This window comes from Mandrillus leucophaeus, unplaced genomic scaffold (genome assembly GCF_000951045.1).
Source record: "Mandrillus leucophaeus isolate KB7577 unplaced genomic scaffold, Mleu.le_1.0 Scaffold852, whole genome shotgun sequence".
NCBI classification, from domain to species: Eukaryota; Metazoa; Chordata; class Mammalia; order Primates; family Cercopithecidae; genus Mandrillus; species Mandrillus leucophaeus.
In genome coordinates, this window is record NW_012109275.1 from 415,201 (window position 1) to 423,895 (window position 8,695).

Here is an 8,695-nt window from a genome sequence, read left to right on the forward strand (position 1 = left end):
GGGGGCGGTGGAGGGCACGCCCCGCCTTGCTCTTTGCAGCCCTACTCACCTCATTTCACTGAATGCCCTCCCCAGATCTCGGCACCAGGAAAGTTCCTCTCTACACGGAGAGACAATCTCCCTGTCCTGCTTCTCCCCCCACCTTCCCCGCCCGCTCCAGCTCTCTTCTAATTCCCCCCAAGTGGTTAATTTCCATTGAGATAAACGCCTAACCCCTCCTTCCGCGCTCCTTACCCCTATTCTGCAGCCCCTGCCCACATCTGCTCCCTGCTGGCATTTAATATTGAATCTTGGAAGACCAGAGGAATGGATTTACCACCGCCGCCCCCACCCTGTCCCTACTTCTAGAGCTGGCCTTGACACTTGCTAAATGTGTGTAGACATATTATTTATCTCACATCCCCCCCACCCCGCACTTCAGGATCTTTTAGGCAGCTTCTTTTGGTCTTCCTTTCTGAAATTTCAAAAATAAATCACTCTTCCCCCTATGACAACTGTGCTGCCCCCTCCCGGGAAACCCTCCCATTCACATAACCTCCTCCTCCCATTCATTCGACACCCCCTCCCTTCTTTACCCTATTCACCGCTGTGTGGCAAATTGAGGCGATCTTATACTAAGGGCATGAAAACTGCTAGGCACTATTCACAATTTTAATAGTAACTTCATAGCTGTCACATAAATTCATTGCCGGGCCTACTCTATAATGGCCAAGAAGGAACTTTAAGAGAAGAAGAGGAAAAAAAAAATCTGAAGACACTGCCGTGGTGTCTTTCTTTGATTTGCAGGTGTTTTTTGAAACCATTACTACAGTAACTGCAGATAGTGTTTTTTTTTTTTTTATCTGCCACATAGTGTGCTTAAAAAAAAGCCCCACCCATCCTCCTCCTTTTTATTTTACAGTAGATAAAAAAAATGCCAATAAAGGCTTAAAAAAAGGAATGGAGAGAGAAAGAGAAAAAGAGACTGGTGAATAAAGTTGGGACAATACAGGGTCAGAGAGCTGTCGAAACTAATGTCATAGTGTGGCTGTTGTACAGGCGTACAGAAACTTCTTGTTTCTTGATTTTTATGGAGATTTCGTCTAAGGCATGGAGCACTCTCTGAACAGGTTTAGAACAAGTGGCAAAGAAAGAACTCTTCACAATAAACTCCCTTCTGATGGGCTTTATGCCCACAAACACCTGTGATTTACAAAGAGGCATTGCAGAGGACAAAGGGAGGCGAGAGGGCCAGGCTATTGTGGATAAATGATGCCTCATGTACCCATGGCCCTAAGAGAGGGTTGTTTTATTTTAAAACTTGTCTTAGATCCTTGCTATGCAAACTTACAATGAGAAAAGAAGCATTAGACTCTTCTAGGGGCTCATAATGACTTTTTCAAATGCTTCTAACTCATTTCGAGCCTTCATTTTGGTAAGTTCTTACACTAGTGAATATTGTACTTACTGGAATTCAAAGAAAGATGACTTATCTTGAAGGTGAAGTTAGAAATCATTCTCTAAGAGTTAGAAATAAGTAGTAAGAATGTTTGCTTTAGGGTTGTATAACATTTACATGTATTTAAAAATTTTATGAACTTATTTTTCATAAATGCTAATACTTTCATGCCTATTTCCTCTTAATTTCTTGTCTTTTTTTCATTTTTCTTATCTTCAAGGTTTTTTTTTTTGGACTCCCCTTTTGGCTTTTGCTTTTTTTGTGTTCTTTGAAGTTTTTCCCCCCAATAATTTAGAGAGGAGGAGGGCAAAAATATGAAGACATAAGGGGGTAAAATAAAGAGCTACAAGTTGGGGGAGATTCCCTTTCGTTTAGGGTGGCCAAGCCCTTTCTGAGGAAATCACATTTCAACTGGGACCTAAAGCAAGTGAGAAAGCACGGGAACACCAAGCAAGCAGAGGCATGTGCAAAGACCCTGAGGCAGAAAAGAGCTTCAGGGATCCTGAGTCACTGAAGCAAGGCTGGTGTGACTGGAACATTGCCAGTGTGGGGAGAATACTGCAAGATGAGGTTTGAGAGATTAGCCAGAATCAGATCGCTGAAAGCTGTATCAGATGTGGGAGAAGACTGGATTTCATTCTAAGAGAAATAGGAGACTACTGAAGGATTTTGAGGGACCTATGTGACTGAATTTATATTTTATGATCATTACCTCTGCTGTGTAGAATATGGATTGAATGATGGAAATAATAGAAAGTGCAACAAGTGGTTAGGAAGCTGTTAGAAGGCTGTTGTAGTAATTCAGACAAGAAACAGCAGTATCCTGGATCAAGGTGGTGTTAATGGAGATGAAGATGGATTTAGTATCTGCTTTAGAGAAAGAACTGATGAGAGTTGATGGATGAGATTGCTTGCATGGGGTGATGAGGGAAAGGGAAGAACTGACGGCAGCACACTTGGCAGATCATGGTGTACATTGCAGAGATGGGGAAGAGAATAAAGATGGAGGTGTGGATCAATAATTCGACGTGTTAATTTTGAGCTATTTTTGAGGTGGCCAAAAGGAGATGGTAGGCCTGGAGACAGACACTTGACTTGCCCTATGCCCTCATCCTTTCCTAAGCTTCTTGGGATCTATGATGTGGCATGGGATGAAGGGATGAGCTGGGCTTGTAAGATTTTCCACTTCCTGAGTCTGAACTGGAAATACTGAGATAATCTGGCAGTTTGCATCAGGGAAGGGATTGAAAAGTCATGAGCTGGAGAAAGAACCATTAAAGATTATGATCAAATGAATGCCATGAATAAGTAGAAGTCTATGAAACACAGTTGAGGGAGAGGAAATTTTTGTTAAAGGCTAAAGAAGCTAGCAGAAAGGAGCAAGTTTATGGAAAGAAGATATGCCATGTGACTAGAGGAACATTAGGACGAAGACCTGTGAAGTCAGGCAGTTGAGGTCTTTACAGTTGCTTTTGACCCAGACTGAATCTCCTATTTCAGACTGTGAAACAACATGCAAATTGCTGGATAATGAATTTATGTGTTTATGTGAACCACAAACACATAAAATTAAGAATGGTGGCCGAGTGTGGTAGCTCACCCCTGTAATCCCAGCACTTTGGGAGGCTGAGGCAGGTGGATCACTTGAGCTCAGGAGTTCAAGACCAGCCTGGCTAACGGGGTAAAACCCTGTCTCCACTGAAAAATACAAAAATTAGCTGGGCGTAGTTGCGCATGCCTGTAATCCCAGCTACTCAGGAGGCTGAAGCGTGAGAATCACGTGAACCTGGGAGGCGGAGGTTGCAGTGAGCTGAGATTGTGCCACTGTCCTCCAGCCTGAGCGACAAAGTAAGACTCTGTCTTAAAAAAAAAAAAAAAAAAAATTGAAAACAAGGAGTTTCTAACAAGTTGAGCATTATGTTTGGGAAATCAGGAACTCCTTTTTCCCTTCAGAGTCCTGGCTCATAGAGTAAGGCCTATTTTGAATCAGCTTATCAGATTTAGTGAGGTCCACTAAAATGACTCTCTGAGTAAAGGACTCCATAATAAAGATTAAAGTGAGAAATGAGGCTTGAGTTTTAAGCCAGGGTGAATTTTTCCATTCTCTCCAGTCAAATTAACTGAAGATAACTCACAAATTACATTGGAGAATCTGGGGGTAGAAATAACAGTGACTGACATTTGCCAAGGTTTACAAAGTCTGATTGCCATGTAGAAACCAGGAGCTCAAGGCCTGCCATGTCTGAACACAGGGAAGCAAAAGAGGAAGCCAGATAACAATATAGCATAGAGGTGGCACCTTATTACTTAACTCCTGCTAAATTTGGGCCATTAGATATAAGGCTTTCTTTAATCTCGCCAATTGTCTCTTGAGGCAAGGAGTGTTTGTTTCCATATTTTTTCTGGAGAGTACAACAGAAGTGATTATACCTACACTTCCAAGAAAATGGGATGGATGCACCAGAGTTTCCTCTTGTTATAGCACATATAGAGATTCAAATATAAAAACTGCTATGTAGAATTCAGTGGTAAACTATAAAATAGCTTAACAAATATTATTATATTGATGGGGGAAAAATAATTAAAATTAACTCAAGGAGAGGTGGATGACCTGACTGGAACAATAGTAATGACAAAATGAAAAATGCTTTCAAATAGTTAACTCCCAAAAAAATTCTAAGCCCAGATAGTTTTACAAGTCAGTTCTTTCAATGTTTTAAGGAAAAAGAAGTTCCACATTATAGAAATTTAATACATAAACACTGGTGAAATTTTTCTAATTTATGTGATTGCCAAACTGGACTAAGAGTACAATAAAACAAAATCAACAATTTTATGCATGCATGTAGATGCTAATGTTTGAAAAACCCCATGCACACATTTAATTCATCAGTGTAAGATATACTGCTACCCAATAAGTATTATTTCAGAATGGTTTAATTTTAGGAATTCTAGGAATATATAACAATAATATGGTAAACAATAAAAATCATATGGGAATCCTATTAAATACCAAATATATGATAAAACTGCTTCTTACAATATTTTGTAAATTAGAAACAGATACTTATTTAACATAATAAACTATTTTAATATGAAAGCAATTATCATACTTAATGAAAAACACTAGAAGACTTTAAAATTAAAATTACAAATAAGACAAGGAGACCTATCATGCCATTATTGTTTTTGATTGTTCTAAAAATTCTAGAAAATTAAATAAGATGTAAAACAGAAATGAGTGGTATAGTCGTTGAAAAGAAAAGAAGAAAAAGATCACTAATTGCAAATAACATTGCTCACTGATATGTGAAAATAAAATCAATGGATAATCATATTGAATAAACTGATTCAATACCAAATAAATACAAAATTCAATAATTTAAAAAATTAATAAAGGTGAGTTAGCAATAAAATGGGGGATTTTGTATTTTTAAGAGAATTTCATACAAGTTAACCTATATGGCTCTCTAAATTGACTAAAAACTGGGTAAAATATTTTTAAAACATTGTAAGGTGCATTTATGAGCTGGTGTAAAGGTAGAAATCCTGAGAAATAACAGAATGCCAGAACTTAAAGGATTTCTTCTAAATGTCAGAGACTAAGATTTAAATTTTAATGGCAATACAGAAGATAGGCTGCTAGAAAAAAAAATGGGGAGCTTAATTGAAACATAAAGCTGGGATCCTAGTGTAAGAATGAACAATACATAAATCTGACATAGTTCGGGTTCCCGTTCCAAGATGGCTGAATAGGAACAGCTTGAGTCTGCAGCTCCCAGTGTGATCGAGGCAGAAGACAGGTGATTTCTGCATTTCCAACTGAGGTACCTGGTTCATCTCATTAGGACTGATTGGACAGGCGAGCTGAAGCGGAGGGGGCATCGCCTCACCTGGGAAGTGCAAGGGGTCGGGGGATTTCCCTTTCCTAGCCAAGGGAAGCTGTGACAAACTATACCTGGAAAAACGGGACACTGCCGCCCAAATACTGCACTTTTCCCACAGTCTTAGCAACTGGCAGACCAGGAGATTTTCTCCTGTGCCTGGCTCAGTGGATCCCACGCCCATGGAGTCCTGCTCACTGCTAGCGCGGCAGTCTGAGGTCGACCTGTGAGGCTGCAGTGTGGCTGGGGGAGGGGCATCTGCCATTGCTGAGGCTTGAGTAGGTAACAAAGCAGCTGGGAAGCTCAAACTGGGTGGAGTCCACCATAGCTCAGCAAGGCCTACTGCCTCTACAGACCCCGCTTCTGTGGGCAGGGCATAGCTAAACAAAAGGCAGCAGAAACTTCTGCAGATTTAAACATCCCTGTCTGGCAGCTCTGAGGAGAGCAGTGGTATTTCCAGCATGGTGTTTGAGCTCTGAGAATGGACAGACTGCCTCTTCAAATGGGTCCCTGACCCCCATGTAGCCTAACTGGGAGACAGCTCCTAGTAGGGGCTGACAGTTGCCTCATATAGGTGGGTGCCCTTCTGGGACAAAGCTTCCAGAGAAAGGATCAGGCAGCAATATTTGCTGTTCTGCAGCCTCTGCTGGTGATACCCAGGCAAACAGTGTCTGGAGTGGACCTCCAGTAAACTCCAACAGACCTGCACCTAAGGGACCTGACTGTTAGAAGGAAAACTAACAAACAGAAAGGAATAGCATCGATATCAACAAAAAGGATATCTACACCAAAAACTCATCTGTAGGTCACCAACATCAAAGACCAAAGGTAGATAAAAACCACAAAGATGGGGAGAAACCAGAGCAGAAAAGCTGAGAATTCTAAAAATCAGAGCACCTCTTCTCCTCCAAAGCATCGCAGCTCCTTGCCAGCAATGGAACAAAGCTGGATGGAGAATGACTTTGATGAGTTGACAGAAGTAGGCTTCAGAAGGTCTTTAATAACAAACTTCTCTGAGCTAAAGGAGTATGTTCAAACCCATTGTGAGGAAGCTAAAAACCTTGAAAAAAGGTTAGATGAATGGCTAACTAGAAGAAACAGTGTAGAGAAGACCTTAAATGAACTGATGGAGCTGAACACCATGGCACTAGAACTTCATGACACATGCACAAGCTTCAATAGCTGATTCGATCACATGGAAGAAAGGGTATCAGAGATTGAAGATCAATTTAATGAAATAAGGTGAGAAGACAAGTTTAGAGTAAAAAGAAACAAACAAAGCCTCCAAGAAATATGAGGACTATGTGAAAAGACCAAGTCTACATTTGACTGGTGTACCTGGAAGTGATGGCGATAATGGAACCAAGTTGGAAAACACTCTTCAGGATATTATGCTGAAGAACTTCCCCAACCTAGCAAGGCAGGCCAACATTCAAATTCAGGAAATACAGAGAACATCACAAAGATACTCCTTGAGAAGAGCAACCCCAAGACACATAATTGTCAGATTCACCAAGGTTAAAATGCAGGAAAAAATGTTAAGGGCAGTCAGAGAGAAAGGTAGGTTACCCACAAAGGGAAGCCCATCAGACTAACAGTGGATATCTCAGCAGAAACCCTACAAGCCAGAAGAGAGGAGTAGGGGCCAATATTCAACGTTCTTAAAGAATTTTCAACCCAGAGTTTCATATCCAGCCAAACTAAGCTTCATAAGTGAAGGAGAAATAAAATCCTTTATAGACAAGCAAATGCTGAGAGGTTTTGTCACCACCAGGCCTGCCTTAGAAGAGCTCCTGAAGGAAGCACTAAACATGGAAAGGAACAGCCAGTACCAGCCACTGCAAAAGGATGCCAAATTGTAAAGACCATCGATGCTATGAAGAAACTGCATCAATTAATTGGCAAAATAACCAGCTAACATCATAATGACAGGATCAAATTCACACATAACAATATTAACCTTAAACGTAAATGGGCTAAATGCCCTAATTAAAAGATACAGACTGGCAATTGGATAAAGAGTCAAGACCCATCAGTGTGCTGTATTCAGGAGACACATCTCATGTGCAGAGACACACATAGGCTCAAATTAAAGGGATGGAGGAAGATCTATCAAGCAAATGGAAAGCAAAAAAAGCAGGGGTTGCAATCCTAGTCTTGGATAAAACAGACTTTAAACCAGCAAAGATCAAAAGAGACAAAGAAGGCTATTAAATAATGGTAAAGGGATCAATTTAACAAGAAGAGCTAAATATACTAAATATATATGCACCCAATGCAGGAGCACCCAGATTCATAAAGCAAGTCCTTAGAGACCTACAAAGGACTTAGACTTCCACTCAATAATAATGGGAGACTTTAACACCCCACTGTCAATATTGGACAGATCAATGAGACAGAAGTTAAACAAGGATATCCAGACTTAAATTCAGTTCTGCACCAAACGGACATAATAGACATATACAGAACTCTCCACCGCAAATCAACAGAATATACATTTTTCTCAGCACCGCATCACACTTATTCTAAAATTGACCACATAATTGGAAGTAAAGCACTCCTCAGCAAATGTAAAAAAGCAGAAATTATAAGAAATTGTCTCTGAGACCACAGTGCAATCAAATTAGAACTCAGGATTAAGAAACTCACTCAAAACTGCACAACTGCATGGAAACTGTGCAACCTGCTCCTGAATGACTACTGGGTAAATAACAAAATGGAGGCAGAAATAAAGATATTCTTGGAAACCAATGGGAACAAAGACACAATGTACTAGAATCTCTGGGACACATTTAAAGCAGTGTGTAGAGGGAAATTTATAGCACTAAATACCCACAAGAGAAAGCAGGAAAGATCTAAAATCAACACTCTAACATCACAATTAAAAGAACTAGAGAAGCAAGTGCAAATAAATTCAAAAGCTAGCAGAAGGCAAGAATAACTAAGATCAGAGCAGAACTGAAGGAGATAGAGACACAAAAATCCCTTCAAAAAATCAATGAATCCAGGAGCTGGTTTTTTGAAAAGATCAACAAAATTGATAGACTGCTAGCAAGACTAATAAGAAAAGAGAGACGAATCAAATAGACACAATAAAAAATGATATAGGGGCTATCACCACCGATCTCACAGAAATGCAAACTACGTCAGAGAATACTATAAACACCTCTACACAAGTATACTAGAAAATCTAGGAGAAATGGATAAATTCCTGGACACGCACACCCTCCCAAGACTAAACCAGGAAGAAGTTGAATCTCTGAATAGACCAATAGCAGGTTCTGAAACTGAGGCAATAATTAATAGCCTACCAACCAAAAAAGTCCAGGACCAGATGGATCCACAGCCGAATTTTACCAGAGGTACAAAGAAG